Raw genomic sequence first — 20,974 nt, 5'->3', positions numbered from 1 at the left:
TTACAAGAAGAGCATGAAAACTGCCCAAGACTGAGACAACTGCCTTTCTGTGCTAATTGTTGAAATATAAAGCATGACTGGGGATCAGAAATGTTTCTAATGTCCCTTAAATATATATTTATGGCTGTAACATAATTTGAAGAGGTCCTTATGCAGCATGAAAACGTCAACAGCATCTTCCCTCACTGAATATTTTTGCTTGTTAATTTTGCCTTTATGGTTCACTAAAAATATTAGCTAGCTACTTTCTCAAGTGCCCCAATTCCAGCATATCTTAAAAAAATTTCATTTCGGATTTAAATTTATACTTAACCAAGAGAAAGAGATTTGATTTGCAGAGACTTGCAGCAGTAAATCCCTTCAGCCTCTCCCATGATGGAAAAGGATGGAAAATTGCATGTGTAAGTGCTCCTTATATTTTTTTAATATTAAATCCTTGTTGGATTTATGGTTTGAAAATATTTTCCCAATCCACAGGTTGTCTTTCATTGGTTTTTTTCTTTGCTGTGCAGAAATATTTTAGTTTGATGTAGTCACATTTGTTTACTTTTGCTTTTGTTGCCTTTCCTTTTGGTGTCATATCCAAAAAGCATTGCCAAGACCAATGTCAATGTGCTTACCCCTATGTTTTCTTCTAGGAGTTTTAATATCCAAAATATATAAGGAATTCTTACAACTTAATACCAAAAAAATCCCCCACAATAATGTGATTAAAAAATGGGCAAAGAATCTGAATAGATATTTTTCCAAAGAAGACACAAATGGTTAACAGATATATGGAAAGATACTCGGCATCACTAATCATCAGGGAAATGCATATCAAAACCACAATGAGATATCACCTCACATCTATTAAGACATCTATTATCAAAAAGACAGGAGATAACAAATGTTAGCGAGGATGTGGAAAAAAGGAAATTTTGTATATTGTTGATGGGAAGGTAAATTGGTACAGACTCTATGGAAAAAAGGATGGAAGTTCCTCAAAAAAATTAAAAATAGAACTACCATATGATCCAGCTATTCCACTTCTGGGTATACATCCAAAGGAAACGAAATCACTATCTCGAAACATTATCTCAACTCCTGTGTTCATTGCAGCATTATTCACAATAGTCAAGATATGAAAATAATCTAAGTTTCCATCACCAGATGAATGGATAAAGAAAATGTGTTTTATATATGTATATATATATATACACATATATACAATATCAATCAGTCTTAAAAATGAGGGAAATCCTGCCATTTGTGGCAACATAGATGAACCTGCAGGGCATTATGTTGAATGAAATAAGCCAGGTAAAGACAAATACTGGATGATATTACTTATATGTGGAATCTAAAAAAGTAAAAAGTCGAACTCATAGAAACACAGAGTAAAATTGTGGTTGCCAGAGGCTTACGTGTAGGTGAAATGGGAAAAGCTGGTCAAAGAGTACAAACTTTCAGTTACAAGATGCATAAACTCTGAGGATCTAATGTACAGCAAGGTGACTATAGTCATAATATTGTGTTGTATAGCTGAAATTTGCTAAGAGGTTAGATCTTAAGTATTCTCACCAAAAGAGTAAGTAAAGAAAAAAAAGTTGCATGTGTTTGGTTCCTGGGCTGTCGGTCCAGCTAGGAGCACCCTGAAGTCTATCTGAGCAAATGATGGACTTTCAATACAGAAAAAGGATGAATGCTCCAGATGACAGGAGGTGTGAGGGATCAAGTTCAGATCCCAAAGTCACTGTGATCTACAGGGCTGAAGTTGGCCACACTAAGAATATCCAGGAAGTTTATCGTGATCAGAGTCTCTGTGAGGTGTTTTCAGTGCTTGGGATAGGCTCTTTTCTCTCGTCCAAGCTGATGTGTAACTCCTGAATGATATCCCAGAAGCTGTTCCCAGTCTGATGGTCCTATGTTAGCGAGAAGCCATTAGCTGTTTTCCATATGGATTCTCTGTCCACTGCTCCACTCCTGGGGAGAGTCATAAGCATCCATTTGTTTCTTGGAGCTCTTGGCAAACTTTTTATCCAGATCCCTCAGCTCTAAGACACCTCAACTACTGTGGCCAGGGGCACAAATTCCCCTGTCTGTGGCAGTCCATTCAGTAAGGTCATCATTAGTTCCTTCTGAAAAGGCTTTCTGTCTTTGTTCTTAGTATCGTTACAGCCCTTCTTCAACTTTTCTAAAACAGATGCCACCCACTTGGGCTCCGTATCCAATTCTGCCAGCAAAAAACATGGTGAGAGGTAGATTCAGATAACCCAGGCCATCTGCAAAGATCACCAGCTACTGATCTTCTCCGTGAGCGAGATCCTCATGGAAATGTAATTATGGGTGAGAAACTTTCACTGTCCCAGAATCTGCTGCCCTAGCACAGAGATGCTTTCCTCCTGAAGAAAAGCTCAGCTTGATTTTCTTGACTACAAGCACATGTTTGTGTATGCGAACTCATTTTCCTTTGGTACTAGCCTATCTGCCAACTCCCTGACCTTCTACCCCTCTCCTTTCAGGTAGTCTTCTATCCACCGAGCAGAGCAATCATGTTTTCCTACTTTACTACTAGAAGTAAAGTTAGTTTACTACTAACTAGAAGTTACTAGTTTTTATTCTGCCTCATCATGGTCTTGGGTAACTTGCCAAACTTGAAACTTGACATTGGGTGATCCTGAGAAGTTGGGTACTTAGTTGTGGTGGTAAATGGGGACAAACTTATTTTTTTCAATTTAGTTCTTCTTGATAAACTTATTTGCCTAGACAGCTTGATGGCACTTAGAGGTAGTGGCTGAGGAGTTTGCATGCAAAACTGGCTCCTGATGGCCTCCCAGTCATCCTCCATTCAAGCCTCAATGTGAAGTCCAAGAGCTCACTGAGGTTGTTGGATGTGACGGGGAATTCTAGGTGACTCACATTGTTTAGCTGTGTCTGGAATCCTCTCACATTTTTTCCTTGCTCACTGGCTTAGACCTCCTGATTTTTCATATACTTCTTTTATTTTTTTTTATATTCTCTTCCTTAATTTCTTTCTTCACCCATTCCCTAAATAAATTCTACTCTTTGACATATTGTTTTCCTTTTCTACATATCTACTCTCAATGATAACATCCATTCCAATGGCTTTTACCATCTCATATAAATGGATCAAAGTTCAACAAACCTCAACTCTCTTTCAAGTCTCAGTTCTACCACTCCAATTTCTTTTTGAAAAACTCCACTTGAATGCAAGTCATCTCTCAACTAAATGACAACCAAAATGATAATATTTCCTTCAAAATAATCTTATTCCTAAAGTTCCATTCATACCAAATACAGTTCCAAATATTTTAAGTTTGATAGTCATGGTCTGACACATTTTCTTGCTGCCTTTCTCTTTCATCTTATTTCCATGGACTCTGGATTTTTCCCTGAAAACCTCTATCACAGATGCCCCTTGATTTATCTTCTCATCACCACTACCTCAATTATACATTTAAAGCACTCAGATAGAATATTTCAGTGTTATGAACTTTGTATTCCCATTGACAAATATATCTTCAGTGTGAATTCTCACATACACGCAGCTCCAGTCTTATCCTGCTCAACTCAGAAAAGTGGCATGATTCCATTTTCATACTGATCTTACGCATAGGATTCCAATTTCAGCATTCGAGATTTTCTTTTTTAAGTCTATCTTTCCAACACCAGAGCCAAGCTGAATTGCTCATAGTTCTTTAACATTTCTTGTATTTATTCCTTAACTTATATTCTTTTTTTTTCCACACAATAATCTTTTCATCTTCCAAAACCTTCCATTAGTTAAGACAATCACTACCACCACGCCTGCCTCGTAGTCTTTTTGTCAAGCACCTCCCCCTTCCACATTCTTTAGGGTGATATTTTCTTCCGTTAAAGTCTACTAAATAACTTGGAAACGTTTGACAAAATTTGCTTTAGTCTTTTCTTCATCCGTGTAATTGTAAAAATGATAGATACTTAAATTGTAGCTGTAAAGCATTAAAGAGTAAAAGGTTGGGGGAGGTAGAGACAAGAATTAGGCCAATAAGTGTTTCCTTCCACAGATAAATATAGGTTTAAAGTGAGTTGTTTTACCAGACACCTGGTGATGGGAAAATTCTCAATCTAATAAGTTTTGTAAAGGCTGTCTTCTGTTGCCTTCGTGGAGATTCCTAATGGAGTGTATCAACGCTCTGAGAAGTCATATGATAATGAAACCTTTATAACTTTGTGTAACCCAGAATGCCAGCATGTGTTAACTGCATTTGATAGTATAGTCCTGTTTCACGAAACACTTATGAATATTTAGTGGACTTAGTATTTCTTCATGCACACCTCAGGGAGAGCTACTATAGAACAATGAAAACATCTCTCTTCACAGCTAAGTGACTTTGTTAAGACTTAATGTTTTGTGTGTTTCAAAATTCAGTGTCTTGATTAATAAAATGTATGCATCACATTTTTCAAGTCTTTTTTCCCACATCAACATACTTAAACCTTCAGCTCAAGACATGCCCATTTACTCAACCCTGTGGATGCCAATCTACCGTATACTTCTCTGTGATGCACATGCTGAGTCTTTCTCGGAATGCATTTTCTCTGCTACCTCTGGCTAGAACTGTCTGCTCATCACCTCTTCAGTGAACATCTGCTCAGTTAAAATGTCCCTCCATTGGGAACATTCATAGGTGCTAATATCTGCCAGGAGTATAAATTGGTACACCTATTTTGTAAAACTTTTGGGGAATATCTACTAAAGCTAAATATACATGTGTCTCGTGACCTGCCAATACTACTATTGGATATTCTCCCAAGAGAAATGAGTGGCTATATCACCAAAAGACAAATAAAAGCATGCTCAAAGAAACTTTATCAGTAAGAATCCAAAGTTATAAAGAATTTACTTTTCCATCAATAGAATAGATATTTAAACAGTGAAAAATTTGAAAACAATGAGAAGGAGTGAACTATTGCCTCATCTGACAACATGGTGACTCTTACAGACATGATGTCATAAGAAAAGATGGGATAAAGGATTGCATACTATATGATGGCTTTTACACGAATTTTACAAACTGAGAAAAGTAGTCTATGATGAAAAAGAACAAACAGTGTCTTTCGAGGTTATTGAGTGAAGAGTGTACAAAATAGGCTAGGGATTTTGAAAATGTTTTATATCTTCATCCAGTTTGTGATTCAACAAGTATATTGATTTGTATTTTAAAAACTCAAGTTGCATAGTTAAGGTTAGCCCTCATTATTGTATGTAAGTTATACCTCAACCAAAAAAAAATTTAAACATCTCTAAATCTACTTGTTCATAATACCTGATACAAGTATTTATAGAGCCCATTCTATAAGGCTAGCACTGTGTAAGTACTATAGTCAAATTACTAAACAATTTCTCCTTTCCAAATCTTACAGACCACAAAGGATAAAATTTTATCGATCTCTTCCTATGTGCCAAGGGCTGGGTAAGAGCAGGCATTTCCTCACTAGTCCTAAACTGGTGAGGAAGGTATCATTTGTCACATTTTTAAGGTAGGGAATTGATGTTTAGACCTGTCAAGTAACCTCCCCAAAGTATTAGGGCTACGATAGAAATTCAGATTTTTCTTATCCCCCAAAATCCTGTATTTTTAATCTCATGCTCAGCTGTTTCTCACAGATTTTTTCACCTTTATTATTGTAATTAGTAACTTCATATGCATTCTTTTGCCAACATAAAAAGGCAGAGGTGCTGGCGTCTCATCTTTGTATTCCTGTTGCCTTGCAGTGTACTCAGCAGAGAGCAGTGTGATCTGATGAATGGATGAATAAACATGACCTCCTAAAGCCGTTCACAAGCGAACGTTATGTGATTTTAAAATTTTAATGATGTTACTGCTTCTTTTATTTCAACTGTTTCACTGAAAGATCCTTTATAGCCAGGATTCTACTTTAATATGTTTTGTCTACGATGTGGTGCTGAAAAATATGAACACAAATTTAATTGAAAGTAATTACACATGTATGAAGTACTATTTTAGAGCACCATATATTAAGCAAATACTTTCATGAAAACTGTAATGTTTTGAGAAAGTACTGAATGTGTCCTTTGCTTACACAAATTTACCAGACTTTTTAAAATAATTATAATTTTTAAAATACTTATATGCCTAGAGCTTTTCTATCTAAATAATTTCTTTTTGGAATTGATGATGGCAGCTGGAATCAAGCTGTCAATGAGAAATTAATGCAAATTACTCAGAGGGCAAGAAAACTATACTTTAAATAGAAAATATACTTTTCTCCTGACTGAAGAACAAGTTACTATCACTGTATTAAAGTGTGATCACTTGACAGTGAAAAAAGATTCTTGGAGTAAAACCACAGTCATATGAAAGTGGGAATATGTACCTAACACAAAAAGTGTGTATGGGTCATAAATACTTATCACCATGGTCTTTTGGTACATGCATTAGCATGAATAATGAGTAGTTTTCTCTTGAAGTTTATTTTCAATTCAAGCATTTCTTAATGAAACACCAAGAAGATAAATTATTTTCCCCGTAGGTTTTATCCATTTTTTATAATTTTATTACAGAATAGTTGTGACAATAAAGTGTATGTATTTAAAGTGTATAATTGGATGAGGTTTTACATGTGTACACACCTATGGAACCAGAATCCCAATCAAGATAAAATTCTATCACACTAGACAATGTCTCGTGCTTTTTCATTCTGTCCCTATGCAATCACTGACTGGTCTTCTGCCATTATAGGTTAGTTTGTATTTTTTAGACATTTACATGAGTGCAATGAAATACTATATATACATTTTTGTCTAGAGCTTTCACTCATTATAATGATTTAACATTCATTCATGTTGTGATTCATTGTTCTTGTTGAGTAAGATTCCATTTATGGATTTATAATAATTTGTTTATCCATTCACTTGTTAATGGAATTTTATTTTCAGTTTTTAATTATTACAAAATAAAATTGCCGTGTACACTCATGTACAAGTTTTTGTGTAGACATATGAGTTTATTTCTCTTGGGTAAATATCTAGGAGTGAATGGCAGATTAGGCTGTTGTGTAAGTTTAGCTTTTTAAAAAACTGCCAAGCTGTCTTCCAAAGTGCTTTGTTCATTTTATGCCACCATATCAGACCTAGAATAGATCTTTGTCATTTAGTTTTTTAATTGCAAATGTTCTGTAGGATAATCTGTTAATATTTATTTTTATTAAGCTGCATAAAATTGTTACTATTATTATCTTTCAGGAAGATTAGCCCTGAGCTAACTGCTGCCAATACTCCTCTTTTTGCTGAGGAAGACTGGCCCTGAGCTAACATCCATGCCCATCTTCCTTTACTTTATATGTGGGACGCCTACCACAGCATGGCTTTTGCCAAGCAGTGCCATGTCCACACCTGGGATCTGAACCTGCTAACCCCGGGCCACTGAGAAATGGAAAGTGCACACTTAACTGCTGCGCCACCGGGCTGGCCCCCAAGTTATTATGTTTTTATTCTATAAAATTTCAAGGGTTCTGAAAAACAAAAAGCAAAAAATTCATTAGCTATCCATAAAAAAATAACAAAGCATAGAATTATTTATATATTGTTTCAGTGTTTACTAGGCATTTATGAAGTTAAGCAGATTACATTTATATTTTATCTATTTTTTTTAAGTTGATAACATTTTCAGAGTGTGTTTGTGCTATGCTGTTTTTGAACTTAAGGATGTAACGAGAACCCAATTACCAATTTCTTTCTCATAGAACAAACTTTGGTGAGAGGAGGAAGTATACAGAATATATCACTATATATAAAACCAAATGAATAAGCAATGTTAGTATAGGTGTTAAGGAGGAAATAAGAAACAAGTGTGTGCCAGAGAGTGAGCAAAGTAGGAAGATGTGGAAAGGCTCTTAGAGAATGAGGCTAGGGAAGGCTTCTCAGATGTCTTCTTTGAGATGAGCTACGGATGAGAAGAAAGAACCAGTCATGGGAAGACCCTGGCTAATCTGATGAGAGGGAGGAGGGGCAGTCTGATGCAGCTGTACCATATCGAACAAAGGAGAACACTACGGGAGAATTTGGAGGGGGGGTGGTACACAGACATTTACAGTCACGAAGGTCATGGGAAACATTTGGTTTTATAAGTTTATTGTTTTAAGATACAGGGATCATATGATCTGATTTATAATTGTAAAACCACATTTTGCCTGCTAAATTGATAGAAGGGGTGGAATTGCAATCAGGAATAAGAGTTAGAATGCTATTGCAGCAAGACAAGTGAGAGTTGAGGTAGCCTGGGGAAATCTGGAGACAGAGAAAGTGGGAAATTTAGGATATGCATCTCCTCATTGTTGGATTAGATGTGAATTGTGGGAGGGTGTTATTGAGGGAAAAGGTTCAATCACAAATGACTCATGGTCCTTGGCGTCAGTCTCACTTGAGACCCCTGAGATGAAGGGTAGAAAAGGAACAGGTTTTGGGAGGAGAAAAGAGAGTTCTAATTTGAATATATTATGCTTAAGATTCTTTTTGATATTCAGAGTAATTTTTTTTGAGTTGGATGATGAATATAAGAAACTCGAGATCAGAAGAGAGATCAAGACTAAAGATGCCAAAATAACATTTACCAGCAAATAGATATTTAAAGCCATTGGGTTGGATGTCATCACCTAAGAACAGAGAAGAAACACACACATTAGAAAAGTTAGGTCTGCTCTCAGATGCTCCGATATTACAGAGTTTTGTGACAGAAGGAGAAAATAGCAAATGAGACTGTGACAGAAAGGCAGTTAAGAAAAGTATGTACCCAAGTACAATGTTGTACAAGGACGTATTTGATGATCCTGACATAAACAATTTTAGCAGGATAGTAGAATCAGACGACAGGCAGGAGAGATGCAAGAGTAAATGGTATAGAGGTCATCTTTGCAAGTACATGTGTATGCTGATGGAAATGGGCCAGAGGAAAGGAGGAGGCAATGTTACAGTTGAAGGAGGGGATAACTGTAGGACATAATTCCATGGGATGTAAGATCAGCTGGGATCCAGGACACAAGTTAAAGGACTTGTCTTTGGTAGAAGCAAGATCACATTCCCATTGCAATAGGAGGCAAGGAAGATTGCAGAAGACACTTTATTTATGTTTTTAATTTTGTAATTAACAACATGCCATGGAAATTTCCCCATGCCCTTCCACATTAAACAGCATCATTTGCAAACTCTGGTCTTATTTTTAATTGATTTTTCAAGGTCCAAAAGAAAAACAATTTGGAGAGTTCAAGAAATAAAAAATGGTGGTTATTAGTAAAAATTATGATGTGTGAAAGTTTCTTCTTACTTCTGAAAGATTTCTTAATGCATTAAAGGGGCTTCTGGCTAGTGTTTTGATGATACTTACTAATCCATATTTTAAGCATTTCTTCTTAATGATATATTGACTTTAACTGAAAAGAATCGAGTCAACTATTCTGTCTTCCAATCTGTGTCTCAGGTGACTTTATACGAAAGGTTACCAAAAGTCAGGGTTACCTTTCTGTCCGTTCTCCTGGAATCCCCTTCATTTTCTAAAGCTCTCCTCGTCGCTCAGTTTTTCTTGGTCGTGTTACACTCAGCTGCCTGCTCCTGGAAAACCACAAAGGGATGCTATACATAGGAGCCACTTCAACTTTAGGTCACTGATTCTCCCTGTCTTTCCCAAAAGCCTAGCACCCCTCCACCCCCCTAAACACACTTCTTGGATTCATACTATCCCAAAGTATACATAATAGATATGGTACATGTGACCTGTTTGAAAATATATCTATGATTTTATTACAATTCTTCTTGATTTTAGTTGTTTTGTAACATATATTATATAATTTTCTTCTGTCGTTAAACTAGGAATGATTAATTTTAGACTATAAAATTTCATATTATGAACGTCGAATCTTGCTATTTCTACATAACTAAGCCAGTGAATGTACTTTAAGATTTATCATCAATATAAAAAGGTTTTAGCCTAGTGGTGCACCGGATTATGTCTCCTGTTTAGTACTATGGGGAGTTGTGAGATCACCCTTTTCAAACTTCCTAAGTGTAAGTGGCATAATTAATAATAGGGACTCATTATCTAATGTGTTTTCACATTTGATATGTAGTTTATTATGCAACTTGAATTGGGTGATAAATTATATAGTTCCCTATTCTGTATATCTGCATGTATGTATTTCTGCATCTGTATTTATATTTGATATTGATAGCTACAACTACATGAGTATATAAAATAGTAGGACATAGACGCCTAACATGTTGGTAGGAAAATAATATACTTGATAAAATACCACTAATAGTTGAGATTGTAATAAAAAAGATGTGATATGGATATCATCCAGGTCATATTCAGAATCCCAGACTAGCTGGACGATTGGTCTAATTGTGCGTGGCATTTCTTAGATTCTTCCATATACACTGCCAAAGAAAATCCTCTCGATGTTTATGGAAGAAGATTTCATTTTGCAAAAAAAATGCAATTAAGTCATTTTAAGGTTGATTTAAAACAAGATATTTGGCAAATGAATATATACTAATTATAAATTCTATACACACAGTGCTCCTTTTGCATGCCCTGATTCACTTTAAAACTACAAAGCAGTTTTAGCAATTAGAGTCACATTTTTAAGGTAGGCTGTATTATTTCTTTTTTGCAGCATAACTTGGAATTGCGTTTATTTGATTCATATTTTTATGTTTCATACGACAGACCTGTTGAAGATATAACTTTATATTACTATACTGAGCACTCACTTAAACCAGCTTTTTGTTACAATGTCACAACTTTTCAATCTGACAACTTTGAAATTAAAAGAAACTATTCATGTGACTTATTTGCATAAATATTTTAGTTAAATTTATGTTTTCTAGATTTGTGAACAATAATTTATTTCAATACTAGTTGATGAATTCCTACAAAAATAAGTGATCATCTTTGTCCCTTATAATATTTTCCTTACTGATATGGCATCTTTGAAAAATTAGACCTGGCATCTACTCTACTTTTTATTACTTATTAAGTTGATAAAAGTCACTCTTACTATAAATGGTTTAAAGAAATAATATTGATATATTATATATTTTCAACATTTGGAATGTAATTTTGATATAAGTTTATAAAAATAATGTTTCATAAGGGATATAATTTTTCTAATTTTGAAATTTTGGTTACCACGGCAGACTATTAGTGAAGGTACCTTATGATTCTGGAGATATTTTCCATGTCCTTCAAATTATGGTAAATAGGTCATTTCATAGTCCTCTCCTCTCTTCACTGTAGGTAAATTCCTGTTATTCATCTTTATGACCCAACTAAACTATTACACCTTTATAAATCCCGTCTTGCTAACTCCTCCCACGTTCTGACCGAGGCAGACCTGTCTCCTTCTATGGCTTCCACAGCACTTTGTTCACAGCCCTGTAGAGCGGCAATTACTTGCTCACAGATCTGTCTCCTCTAATAGACCAAATTCTTCTAAAGCAGGGAGCATATGCTGTTTCTTCTGATTATTCCCAGGTCTCTGTCAACATTTATTGACTATGAATGAATACTAACTTGTTTGCAACCATAACTGCAAGGGGTATGGCAATTTTCAAACTTAATTATAGCTGCTCTCACTATAAAGATAAGCAGATTTACCAAAATACACAAAATTAATTGTACTGTTTTCTAGAATGTTATTAGTTGCCACATAAAAATCTCAAAAATACTCCTGACAAAATGCCAAAATAGCAAAATTTACTATGCTGTTTATTGCATAATAGGTAAAGACATATAAGTAAATATGAATATAAGTGCCTGTCTCATTTCATCATTTCAAACCAACTATCACTTTGCATTTCAAATCTGCATTCATCAAGTACTGTAATAATGATAAGCACTTGGAACTTGAACATGAGTAATAATCAGTAGATCTTTCCCAAAGAAGCAAGATCACTTTAATTTGCTATATTTCAATATGCTCAATAAAAACAGGACAATGTCTAATAATGAAACAAACTACTATGCACGATATTCAATTGCTACAATTCTTTGTCAGAAGTCATATTTCTAAAATCATCATAATCTAATAATATTAAAAGAACATTCAAATATGCTAGTCATCAATTTTTCTCAGTTTGTAAATGTCTTGCAAAGCTGCTAAATTGGATATTTTATGCATTGACTCAGAAGTATATATTACATGCAGATGTATATAAACATTTAGACAAACTGTTCACGCCCGTATATTATGTATGCAAATCAAAAATGGTATAAATTTTTGTATAATATGTCTGAGCAACCCCTCCCCCCAAAATTTCACAGCTCTTTATAGGAACTGCAACTAATATCGATGATATATGTTTGAGAACTCCAGCATTGTGGATAGAGTGAGACAACGTCAGCCTGAAAAAGGTGTACAATTAACAGAAAACAAAAAAATAAAGCTAAACTATTGTCTAAAGATAACCTTATTCTATAAATCCCAGATTTCAAAAACAATTTATGGAACTGGAAATAACCAAAAAGAAACTCAAATATCTCAATATACCAATAAACTCTCTCTGAGCCATCTGCAACAACTGGACATTGCTAACATATTGAACTGTCTTCCCATATCAAGGAAAACAAATGGTGAGACAAGCAAACAAGCAGAGAAACAAAACTCTAAATTCGAGCACAGCAAACAAAACCTTGAACCATTACTCCTAAAGTCCCCCAGCTCTGCCATTTCTCGCTAGCCTTTCCCACAAGTAAGTTTCTTGGGAGACTGGTCTATATGAAGTGTCTTCACTGCCTTATCCAGATCACTCCTCAGTCTACGACAGCCTGCCTTTGACCAATAAGACTCCACTGGAGTCACTTTCATTGGTGACCTCTTAACACTGTTATCCGTGGACTCTTTTATCATCACTTCCCTTAGTTGACCATTCTGAAGGACCAGCTTTGCTCATCCTTTTAGTTCAAGCAACCCTGGTTTCTGTGTCACTTCTGAGTCCTCTTTTTTTCATTTTGAATGCTTGTCTTCTGCTTGCTCCTTAAGGTGGAAAATAGGAGAGCTCATTCAATGATTGGAACAGGAGATAAATTATCCTGGTATCAGAACTGTAAGGTCTGACAAATCCAGAAACTGTGTAATAATTAGAAGCCAAATATGATGACATAATGAGGAAAACTTTCAGCAGGAGAAAAGGTAAGATTTTATAATGAAAGACATAATTTTAACATTTTTCTTAAAATGTCTTTTTAGAAAAGGAATTTAGAGGAAATATCCTGAAGGAGAGGGTACATTCTATTTGTGGAGTCAAAAAAGAATATTAGAAATTACATAAAAGTGTGAATAAATACATGGACAGAATTTTGCATTTTATACTATGGGATGATGGGACGTGAAGTTAATTTCCCCTAGAGTTCATGCTGCCAGCCTTTTTTTCATTCTAAGCGCTTCTTCCATTGTAAGTTTACAGATATCCATAGCTTCAACAAGGCAAACATACTCATGAAAAGTAAACACGTATCATTAGGACAGCCCTCAGCGCCAGAACCATACATGCGGTTGTCCATTGGACCTGTCTCTTTTGATATTACAAGGTGTTTTAAACTTAATGTCCTTGACGGAAGTCAACAGACAGGATTTTGTCATTCCTCTATACAGAGTTCTTCAAGATTATACTTAAACCTACAGGATCAATACAAACACATTAGAATAACATGTAAGTAACTTTGATGTCCTATTTCTTCCTAAATGTCTAGTCTCAGATCCTGACACTTATTACAAGTACTGCATACTCTGACTGCACCAGCTCTCGCTCTTTTCTGACTTTTTATTTTGTCTTCCTCACTGGCACTTTTGTTCCCTACTTATGTAGCCCTGACTTTTTCCAGTTTCAGGGTTTTTCCATCTTAGTTTTAGGTTCTGTATCATTTAGCTTTTCTCTAGTTAGTTTTTCGCTGGGAAATCTCCCTTTCCCCTCCACCTACATGGGATTCATGTGTGCTGTGCTTCCATCTCATACAATTAACTTAGTTAATGGAGCACCTGTTCACTGTTTTTATAATTGCTCATTTACTGATTAGACTGAAAATAGTCTGTAAACCTTGAAGGAAGGTAGGGTGCATTTCTCATATTTTCCTTGTGCCTTGCACAATAGCCAAAATATTGTAGATAAATGTATTTATTTGGATTCTCTAAAATAAATTTAAGACAAATATTATCAAAATAGACTTTCAAAGTGAAAATAAAGCAGAAGACTAGTCGATGCAAAACATAAAATCTAAGATGTGACAAAATCCAATATAGATCAAAAAGAAGAATGATGGGAAGAGGAGAGATGTGATGGGTGGGCTTCAGCAGGAGTCAGTGTCTTGGGGTGAGGAGTGGAATCCACAGTGACAAGAGCAGGGAGGCAGAGGGACCGATAACCGCCATTCTGAGGGCAGAAATTTGATGCATCAAAGGCAGAATTTCGTTAATATTAGCATGGTGATCTGTACAAACTATCCTCTCCTTTATTCCAGTACTTTCTAACACAAGCATGAGTGAAGGTTCCACATGCAGTACAAGTCAACACTGGGGAGGTGTTATGGACCCAATGTTTGTGGCCTTCCAAAATTAATATGTTGGAGCCCCAGCCCCTTAGAGTGATAGCATTTGAAGTTAGGGCCTTAGAGAAGTTATTAGGTTTAGAGGAGGTCATGAAGGTGGGGCCCTTATGATCTGACTAGTGCCCCTATAAGAAAAAGAAGAGGAGATCAGAGCTCCTAAATGGGAGGACCCAACCAAGTTGGGACATTGGGAGAAGGCAGCTGTCTGTAGCCAGGAAGAGGGCCCTCATCAGGAACTGAATTAGCAGCACTTTGATTTTGGACTTCCAGCCTCCAAGACCGTGCGAAATAAATGTCTGTTGTTGAACCCACCCAGTCTATGGCATTTTGCAATAGCTGACAAATATAGGAGGGAGGTACTGCGTACAGCATTACTGGGACAATCAAAACCTTTGCCTCAGTGGTAGACTACTTTATTTTACACAAAACCACAACCCATTGATTACTGAAGGAAAGGAAAAGCACACCCAATGAGGCCCATTCAAAATCATTAAAATTATAAGATTAAAATATATGTAACAAAAAACTATCAAGGAAAATGCATCATGTGAGTTTTCTGAGCTGGATGAGAACAAGACATTCATTTTACATGGAATGATATTGTGTAGTTACTGCAGAGTTGTTAAAATGTAAAGTCCAAAATGTTTCTGTGGTAACATAAATTGATTTTTATATGTGTTTCTTGATGAAATCATCTTTTAATAAAATATCTAAAGGGAAAATGCACAATGGCATAAAGTTCTTTATCCAGAAGTCCCTAAATTTCATGTGCATGAGTCTATACAAATTTGAAACAGATTTTGCTTTCACTTTATAGGGAAATATTGCAAGATTATCAGTGTTAGTTGTTTATTTCTCTATAGACACTCCCTCTGTACTTTGAGAATGAAAGTATAAGGTTCAAGGCCTCAAGATCCAGTCTTTTAGGTTTCTCATAGGTGTAGTTTATTAAATCAAAGAGAATGATACATAACTCTATAACACCCCAGGCTCAGGGAAGAAGGGGCCATCAGGCTGTTAGGTATTTGGGGGCCTCTGGTAATTGGCTATGTGTATATTGTAAACCAGGAGTGCTGGAGCCTGACAGCAGAAGGGCTGGGACGTAGCAAACTGCCTGTGAAGAGAAGTGGAGAAGTTTTAGCTATGATGTCACAACAAAACCAAGATGGCACTTGTGAAATATTATATTACATTGGTGTGCTAGGAATCAGTGCAAGATGTTGCTCTGGCTTCTCTTTTCTGTGTCTCTAATTCAGGAGTATCATGTCCCTCTGTTAATAAATGCATTAAACCTGTGGTAGGCTAACTTGTTAGCTTGCTAGTAGGTTACAATATCAGGCCCTTCACAATTTCTAACTTAAGGATGGTGTGTGTTCATGATCTTCTTACATGACATCTGTTACTTTATTTATGCAATGTCATCTACTTATTTATTTATGCATTCATTCAAGAAAAATCTTGAATTTGTATGAAGGTTAGATTTTTAAACACCGATTTGGACGTGGTAAATAAATTAAATAATAATATATAAATATGTAAAACACAAATCAAAGTTAAGTGAATCCAAAAGGCAAGAAACCAGTTAAGTAACCTTGGGTGCTCACAAAGCAATGATTACTTCCCGTTAGAGTCAGGAAATATTTTATGAAGAAAAGAACATATGAGTTGAGCCCTGGAGAATTTGTCCATGTGGCAAAGAGAGGCAAGGAGGGATTTTAAAGCTAAAGGAATAGACGCAGGGAGGATGCAAGGTCACGAGGCTCACGACCACGGAACATCCCGTACTGCATCTGACATACACGTGCAGACAAGTGAGAGGTAGCCATCCAATGTGAGTAGAAGTCAGGCTGCCATTCCCATAGTTGGATTTCTTTGAAAATGGCTAATCATTAAAGATGCTTTAGGGGCATTTTAGCAAAATTACTATATGGAGAAACTTCTAGAATTGAAAGGCCTGTAAAGATGCTTTTGCAATAGTATGGGAATAAGTTAAAAAGGAATTAAAGAGAAGTAGAGTTGGAAGAAACTGGTAGATATGAGATTTGATAAGAGAAGGATGTGTAGGATTTAATGTCTTATAGGACCAAGGGTGACAGCAAGTAGAGGAAGCAGTCAGAAATGAGTCTAACACTGAAACAAAGAGAACTTTGATGGATGCAGCAGATTGGCTTACTTACTTCTCCTTCTAAATTGTTACTAGCGTGCTTCTCTCTACAATAGTTCCCAGAAAACTATCAACTGCATATCCCAGCTTCCCTTTAGTTAAAATTCTAACTATGATTTAGGTACCGTTAATCAGATTTACTCGGGCAGGACTTACACTCAGAACTGGGTTAAGTGAAGGTTAGGCAAGTGCATCAGGTATCGATTTTGCTGCCATAGATATTGGCAGAGGCAATGTGGTGCTTTGGTTCCCAGGTTCACGATGTTGAGGTTTCCTGCATCAGCAGCGGTATCATTCTCATTTTATCTCTAAGCCAAATTGATCAAGTTTCTGGATTATGTTTTCATGCAATGATGAGTGGCTTTTGCAATCTTAACAGAGGCAGTGCAATTTGGGGGTGGAAATTTTTTTAGAATTTTTGTCTAAACTATTATTTAAACTCTTCCAATTTCATTGTAAGCAAACTAATGTCAGGTAAGTTCTTTTCTACTTAAACTAGTAGATGTTTGTGATGGAATCATGATGAGTATTTTGATGCCAGTAATACAAGGAGGAAAATTCTAAAAGACTTAATGTTTAAAAGATAATAAAGATGATTTTTCAATTGCAATATATAAGGATTTAAAAAAACAAAGAGGGGCTCGCCTGGTAGGGCAGCAGTTAAGTTGGCGCATTCTCCTTCATGGCCTGGGGTTTGCCGGTTCACAGCCCAGGTACAGACCTGTGCACTGCTTGGCAAGCCATGCTGTGGCAGGCGTCCCACTTGTAAAGTGGAGGAAGATGGGCATAGATGATAGCTCAGTGCTAATCTTCCTCAACAAAAATAAAAGAGAGAGACCAAAACTTTTCTTTAGAAATATAGACATGGGGGAAATAAAATTTTGAGAAAACAAATTACATAGGAGTGATGGTAGAAAGTAGATAAGAGACGATAGTTTTAAAAATTTTTTTAAAAAGGAAAGAAAAAATCTAGGGAGAGGACAGGGGCCATGGAACGCATTTAGTGTGGTTATATTCCAAACCAAATTTTAAACTGGTGACAGCTTAGTAGGTATGTTATAATATTTAGTAATAGCAGAGTCTAATCAAACAGTAATATCTCTGCTTGGTAACATTTGGAACTTCATCGTTCTATAAGATTACGTTGTTGAGACAACCAAAGCAATAACCACATGGCAAAGCCTGGCTACATTCATCTTTTGAACGTGACTTTTCTTTATATTTACAGAGGCAAAATGAAAAAGGAATGTTTCAATAACCATTTGGAAGTTATGATTTTAAAAATGTCTCTATGGGGCTTTGACTTGAATTATTGCTATTGCTTTCCTGTATAGATCAGATTAATGATATAATTACTATGCATAAATACAATGAAAGAAGCATTATGTAGATGAAATAGCACAAGGGTTGCATAAAAAATGAGTGATCCTCATTCCTCTTTAAATACGGTAATTACTAACTGTGTGACCTTGAGTTAACCATTTAACCTCTCTAGTCCACAGACAGGTTTCTCAACTCTAAAAGGGAGAGTTTATATAATCTTAACTTTCCTACATTCTTGTGACTCTTGGAGGAACTATAGAAGCTAGTTAAGAGGTCATACTGTGAAATCATGTAGATTGGGATCGTATTTCAAAGCAAATTTGTTTTTTTTGGAATCCATCATTTATCACAAAATAAACAATTGCAATTTTTAAACATGTGATCACTTTTCTTCCTACTCAATTCAAAATTAGCAAGCAGAATTTTATTCAAACTTTACAAATAACCTTCATATTTCCCCTGAGATTAAGCATGAGAAAGTTCAACCTGAAGTTAGACTTTATTGCCCAAACAGTTAAGCATCTGAAAATAAAGCTGAGAATGAACATGCATTTATCAAACATAATTAAAGAATTCCAATGAAGTTTGATAATGAACAGTGATGCAAACTGAACTTTAGTTTGCTCTGTGAAATTTCTAGCAATATGATTGGTAATTTATTTCAGTTCATGATGTCTCACTTCATCTATAAAAGGAGGTTGCAATAGGGACCTCACAGAATTATTATCAGGATTAAATGAGATAATATACTGAACATGTATATTTCTACATTTATTTATGCATCCAAGAGGTGTCTAACGTTTTAAGGATGATGCAGCTCTTAATAGTTTAACTTATATTCTTAATGTTCAACAATTGCATCAAGTTGAAGTATGTATTTTTCCGTGATGAAAAAATATTCATTAAATGATGACCTATATTCTACATTTTTTCAAATTATTGTCATGTTTGTTATAAACAAATAAATTAATGTCTAATATGGTAGAAAATGGTCATCCCACAGCACCATGATAAAGATAATGGGACATTCATTGGCTTTTATGGCCACCAAATTAGAAAATTATAAATGAAAATATATTATAAATAACTCCCTTCAATAACAAATTTTATACATGAAAGAAAAGTTATATCAAGGGAGAGAAAATATAGTAGAGTTTAAAATAAATTATTGATTATCTAGGTTGTTCATGTTAATAGGAGCTTGAGTTTTTATTTCTCCTCATTTTTAAAAGCAGAGGTTGCTCAGACCTAAAAGTCAATGAAGAATTGCAAATTAGGATGATGTTATACTTCTGACCAGAGTCATGTCCAATACATAGTAAAACTTGTAGTCATGTCTGCAGGTGGCTAGAGTTTACATCACAGATTACTTGAGAATACTATATTTTCCCCTGAGGAAACAGAGGTCTGGAGCTCTTAAATGGCTTGCCCAGAGTGACAGAGCAAGTGGTGGCATTGCTAGAACGTGAAGATTCAAGTATATGACGCTCCCCTTTTTTGTTTTTAATTATTCTTTCTTGTACCTCTGATCTCAGGTTTTTCTTTGAACTTTCTTGGTTTGCAGATTCTCAAAGAAAAAAAATTCAGGTATAACATATAATTCTTAAAATTAAAAAAAAAATGCTATCACAGTATTAATAATATCAGCGAATAAAGTCAAGAAATGAAGTAAGAGCTGGGATAAGGTGACTACACTAAAAGGTAAATTGTGTTCACTTTAAAAGCCAAAGAGAAAGGTAATTATTTTTGGTGACTATTTTTCACAATATTATTAGATTGTTATCTATATATACTATGCTTATTGCACTAGTCTTGGTAGGAAATCTGCTTTATTGCTTAATATAATTAAATGCACACCTCCTATGTAAGCATATAGTTTTTACAATGATAATCTTGAACATTTATTATTTATAATCTCTCTGCTAGGTGTTAGAGATCTAACACCCCTAACACCCCTACTGAACAAGATACACATGCTTTCACTATTTGGGGTACCCATGGTATCAAAAAGAAAAATCTGGACCAAATAAAAATAACGTACTTTTCTGTGGGGCCAAGAAAACCTGGAAGATGTGAGAAAGCCTAGACGAACTGAACTCTAGAGAGTAAACAAGCCCTTCACAGGCAGCAAGAAGCAATGACAGCTTTCGTTTCTGGCAATTATCACCTCATCTAGATAGAGGAGGCTGGAGAAACAGGCCACTATTGATGGAATTATTTTGAAAGCTTGAGGAAAAATCATCCAAGTAATAAGTGACAGGATGAGCTGCTGGGATGAACTGGAATCTGGAGAAGTGTGTATGCAAAAACAATTGCTTGGCCCCCAAATTCTTCCAACTTTGTCCTCAGTCTCACGTTTTCTTATAAAACCATCCATATAGGCGGTGCTGAAAAGCAGAGAGAAATCAGATTCGAAGTCCCTCCAGGCTCCTCCACTACAGCAGCAGTAAAGAGGCATTAGCTCTAAAATTTGGCAGTTTGACTAATTTCATCGGAATTAATCCTAATTAAAGTTGCAGCTCAAACAGAACTCAAATTAACTCTAAGTGGAATGTCTAGGATTAGCAACTTGCCCTATTAACCAGACAGAAGAAAGAGCTTACACCCATTTTCAAATAATAAAAGAAAGAAACAAAGAAAGCAAACTCATACTCCAACCACATTTTTCATTCAAAAAATCTGCCTGGAAAAATTAAAAGATTATATTACATGCAAAGAAGCAAGAATGTAACCAAAAAGGAGAGAAAATATAGTAAATCAAAAAATAATCATAGCTGAACCAGTTATTGTAGCAAGCAAAAAATATAAAACAACTCCAATCAGTAAGTTAAAAATTTACTGGAAAATTTGTTTGTAATAGGCAAAGATATTACATATTTCA

At 35.4% G+C, this 20,974-nt stretch overlaps 1 pseudogene; it reads right to left on the bottom strand.

Annotated features, from left to right (window-relative positions):
• Positions 1-1,719: 1,719 nt before the first annotated feature.
• Positions 1,720-2,973, bottom strand: LOC123288266 (SH3 domain-binding protein 4 pseudogene; annotated as a pseudogene).
• Positions 2,974-20,974: the final 18,001 nt, after the last annotated feature.

Source organism: Equus asinus, chromosome 8 (assembly GCF_041296235.1).
Source record: "Equus asinus isolate D_3611 breed Donkey chromosome 8, EquAss-T2T_v2, whole genome shotgun sequence".
Lineage (NCBI taxonomy): Eukaryota > Metazoa > Chordata > Mammalia > Perissodactyla > Equidae > Equus > Equus asinus.
The sequence above is the reverse complement of the archived record's forward strand: the minus strand, read 5'-3'. Positions and strand labels throughout refer to the sequence as shown.